At 27.4% G+C, this 5106-nt stretch overlaps 1 long non-coding RNA gene across 3 annotated transcripts in view; it reads left to right on the forward strand.

The window, feature by feature from the left end:
* The first annotated feature begins 407 nt into the window (after positions 1-407).
* Positions 408-5106, forward strand: part of LOC106690307 (uncharacterized) — a 51696-nt gene continuing 46997 nt past the window's right edge. For 2 of the 3 annotated variants that reach the window (XR_010844438.1, XR_010844439.1), the window contains exons 1-2: positions 408-502; positions 791-880. This is a non-coding gene — a long non-coding RNA (uncharacterized lncRNA). Of the gene's footprint in view, positions 503-790; positions 881-1079; positions 1236-5106 lie in introns of those variants that run through there. The other variant, XR_001344574.2, reaches the window with a different exon arrangement.

The raw sequence follows: 5106 nt of genomic DNA on the forward strand, positions 1-5106 counted from the left end.
AAATATCTGTATAGAAGAAGTACTTTTCTAATTAAAAATATTATAGAAATTAACAACTTACACTTAGTATCTAAAAACTATCTGAATATACTACAAATATGATGTAAGATATTTTGATATACATAGATGTAATAATCAAGGACAATTATGTGCAAAACTTTACAAGCTCAGTTCTCAAACAGGGTTGCAAGTGAAAATAATTCTACTGAATCATTATGGAGGGAATAACTATCTTGTGAACACATAAAAGAATTAAAAATTCATAATAAAAAAATAATAGAGATAAAAATATTATAAATCAATATTTTAATTTATTAAAAGGTTATTATAACTAAGTAAGTATTTTATATTAAGTCAAAAGGCGGAAAGAACTATCTATGTTCTATCCTCTAGCCAACAGAATGCGCTGTATAGCCGCCATTTTACAAATTTGCCAAAATCGTTTTTTTAGCTTCTCGAATTTGTTTTTTTTTTAATTTGAATTAATTACTCATACCAATATGTAAGTATGACAAAATGAGTTTATAGTTTTTAAACTAGCAAGCAAATCATGGATCTACAACAAAGAACTCAATTAATTAATTTGCATAAAAAATTCCTAACCAATTTTAGTGTAAACAAATAATATGAAAACTTGAATTTTTTGCTATTAACATTATATACAAAAAAAAATATTGCAATATTTAGAAATAAGATATATTTCAGGGAAATTTGATTTTTCAATTTTGACCAAAATTGAGGGGGAGAGAAATGAGAAGCCTAAATTTCTAATACAGTTTTATTTGTTTAGGTAAGTCAAAATTATCAATAAGATAGCAAATGAAATGTGAAAAAACTTGTAGATAGAGGATACAATATCGTTGTTGTAAACCGAGTTCAGGTAAGTGGAATGTGCTTTAGTAGGTTTGATTGATCGAAAAAACAACTTGGTCAAACAGAGGAAACCAACATTAATTTAATGAGTTTAACATTAATTCATTTTTTTAATTTGTATGATAATATGTTTGTTTCCTCTGTTTGACCAAGTTGTTTTTTCGTTGATTGAATTAATTCATAGCATTAAATTATTCGTATTCCAGATGTTATAATGATGAGGAAGATTATGAATATTGCACATTTTCCAACTTTTATATAACTTTATTTACATTTCTTTCGTATGTAAACCCAAGTGTTCGATCTTAATTATATACCCTCTTATTCTACTTTGATATAATATAATAAAGTTTTAAAGAGTTCTAATTTGTATTCATAACCTATCAGAAAATAATATGATGTAAACTATATTCTTCTGCTTTCTTTAATACAAAAATATGATACAAAATTAGTTATAGATTCTTTAAGAATGATTACTTTTTATATTTTAGTTACCTCAACTATTAATAATGAAATATTTTATCAATAAACATTTTTTCATTTGTATCTCAGCTTTCTTTTGACCAGTCTGTATAGGTTGGTTATTTGCTATGATCCAACCTAATAATCATTTAATCTCTTGATCATCTCAGAGTAATTTTATTTTTGTCAGTTGTTAGTTAAAATAATAGTTTTTTTTTTCAATTGGAATCGGAACTAATTAATTATTCATAGTCACCTTGACAATGATATCCTGGATTTCTATATTTTCAGTCATTTGACTGACAAGATTTTTCTAGAAAACTAATTTCTTTATTACTTTTACTTAATAAATAAAACTTTAGCGAATTTGAGAGTTTAAAGCTAATACCACCACTTTCCCTCTACATATCTCTTTCCAAACTAGTCAGCAAGGTCTGAAAGCATGATCCTTCCACCTGTCTCTTGGTTTACCTGTTATGTTTACTGTTTCTAGCAGTAAATAAAATCATAAGCCTTTTTGAAATTGACATACAGCTAAAGGATTGCTTGGGATCAAATTAAAAACTTTAATATTAAATAGATAATAGAATTATCTCTCTAGGAAGTCTGGTGAGTCAATTCTTTTAAAATTTCTTGAGGTTAATCACTTCCATCATTTGAAATAAATTATTATTTATTTATTCATGACAATTGTACAACGTTTCGGGACCACTGTCCCATATTCATGCGCTATAAAAACCTCATGATTTCCCATATGAAATCATGAGGTTTTTATAGTGCATGAATATGGGACAGTGGTCCCGAAACGTACAATTGTCATGAATAAATAAATAATAATTTATTTTAAATGATGGAAGTGACTAACCTCAAGAAATTTTAAAAGATAATAGAATTTTAAAAGTTACTTTGTCTGTTGCGGTTCGGGTATGTCGCTCAGTTTGTTTATTAGTAGTGATTAAAAGTTTAGTTCATCTTTAAATAAATGTTCTAAGTTACCACTGGGGACATCCGGTTTCTTTCGTTTCGAAATCTGCTGGATTTAAAGATCTTGGTGATAGTGAATTTCAAGAAAGAAGCAACTTGATATTTCCAAGAAATCAAGGGTAAGTTGCATGTATCATAATCTTTGTTTTAGATATTGTAATAATTTAAAATAAAAATAAAAAGAATTTTGATCGTTTTAAAACTTTTTTCAAATATAAGAGATAATTTGGGTTCAAATTAAGAACTTTAATATTAAATATATAATAGAATTTTATTTAAAATTTATAATATAAAAGAGACTCTATATCTCAGGGCGAGTTGCTAGGCAATCAGAAAAACAGACACTTATTATAATTACACTTAATTAAATTAATATTTCTTTTACAAATGTATTCAAATTTAGTAATAACAAAACTAACCCAGTTCACAATCATCTTTTTTCTAATGTTATGTCCTACTCAAAATGGCTTCCGCTCTCTCACAACAATGGCTTCCAAACTTTCTTGCTTCCAGCCGATGGACCTCCTCTCACCAGGCAATCCAAACTCAGAGCTTCTTTTTCTTCTTGAGCGACTCTTGGTTGTCCTCCTTTTTTCAAGATTTCCACCCTTGCTAAACAGAAATTGGTGAGGACCTCCTCATCCTGGAAACCTCATTTCCCAATCGCGCCCAAACCAAGAATGCCTGCCAAAAACCAAAACCTGTCTCGCTGTTGCATGTAAACATCGATTGTCGCACAACAGTTAGGGATTTTTGCAAATGATTTACTTTCTGAATATTATCTTTAGCACTATTTCTTGTTTTGAATCACAAATTTATTATGGACAATGAAAATTGGTTAGCTTGCTTTTTGGATAAACAAAACAAATGAACAATATTAAAATGATACATAAAATAAAACATATTAAAAACTCTTTATACATCAAAATATACTATTAAAAACCCTTTATACATCAAAATATACTATTTACTCAAAAAGAGCATATTACATTTCTCCTCTTCTCTAGGTAAAAAAAAAAATTTATTTTGTACTAAAATTTTTTTTTTTTTTTAATAAATTCTGAATCAATTTGGTTCCTTATTACAAATAACATAAACATTACAATTACAATTCCAAATAACATCTTTACATATAAATACAAACATATTAAAATAATATTTTGATAAAACTGATTCACGTTTCACTATAATTTGATACATATTTACTAAACAAGATTTATGTTCTAAACAATAATTAAATTCTTAATACTTATGAATATACAAAGACATTTGAATAAGAGATAAGATAGTAGCTGTTACTTGCCATGGCTGTTAAAATAACTAAATTTACTAATAATTGTAGTCTTGAAAAAAAAATTATATAGAATGAAACATTTACAAGTTTTGTATATGAACATCCCACACCTAGTGAACCTTTTAGATAGTTAAAGAGACATACAACATTATAAAGAATAAAAAATATATCTTCGCAATAATAGCTTATTTTATTAAGAACTTGTTTCGGGAATATTCTGAAAATAATTTTGGCAAATGAAATAATGAATTATTTAGGACTCTCTCAAGGACCTTCCTTCAACCAAAAATTAATATAGGTAGACAATAGACCAAAACTAAACATAGATTAATACAAGAGCAAAAGAAAAAATTCATTAATAACAAAGTTGAATTAATCAAGATAGTCATAATAACAAAGAAAAACTTTATACTGCTCAAGGCTATACTGACTCTAGTGGATTAGCAAACAAATTATTTTTTGGCATTAATAGAAACTATGAACATTATGAATTTTCACAATATTGTCAACTAAAAAAAAAATGACTTTGAATGTGATAAATGATATAATCTATGACAGCATGTTCTGCTGTGGTGTAAGGAATGGAATGTGACGCCTTCACCTGGCTACCACCAACCAGGAGCCTGTTTCATAATAAAGTACAAACTAATACTACAAGTCTTTTACTTGTATTTTATACTATTTCGAATCATATCTACAAAGTACAAAATACAAGTTGTACTTTCTAAAGTACAAGTAAAACATTGGAAGGTTACACGTTACTATTAGGCTTCTAAACAGGGAAAATAAGTGATATATGAGCTGCCATTTCTAGCGTTAGGTTGTTTTACGGTTTCTTATTTCAGCAATACGTACAATTGTCTTAAATGGTATATTAGTTTTGTAGTTTTAATGTACTTTTTATATTAAAATGTTGGTCCTTAGTTCCATTTATGTCAAAAACTTTTATTGGGATTTTAGAGTACTCTTTTTACTAAATCAACCATTATTTTATGTCTTAGTCAATCTTCATTATCTCACAATTATAGTAAAATCAAAAGTTATTATATTATTAAGATTTTCTGTTTCTGTTTGAATATTAGAGGCATTAACAGCTAAGAGGTTTCAAGCTCTGAACATGTTACCATTACCAAGTAAAAACCTCCACTTATGTTGACTTATACATCAGTTAGATGTGTTTTTTAAGGGTAATGAAAGAGGGCTGCCACTAAATCGGGATGGGTCGGCTGGGGAGGGTTGTGAGTAATTTGTGGTGTGAGATACATGTGTAATATAAATCAATGTTAAAGAATATACTATCAATATTATTGTAAAATGTCAATAAAACAGTTTGAATTGAAAGTGATTATATTTATTAAAGAAACAACAATGCTATTACATAAAAATCTGGTCCTTACTGAATGTGTAAATGTTACTCCAAAATAGTTATAATTAAGTATGTAGCTTTACCAATTTTGTGAGTTGAATAGACTTCCTTGTATTTTCATTTATAG

Source organism: Halyomorpha halys, unplaced genomic scaffold (genome assembly GCF_000696795.3).
Source record: "Halyomorpha halys isolate HHAL.00 unplaced genomic scaffold, Hhal_1.1 Scaffold1652.1, whole genome shotgun sequence".
NCBI lineage: Eukaryota > Metazoa > Arthropoda > Insecta > Hemiptera > Pentatomidae > Halyomorpha > Halyomorpha halys.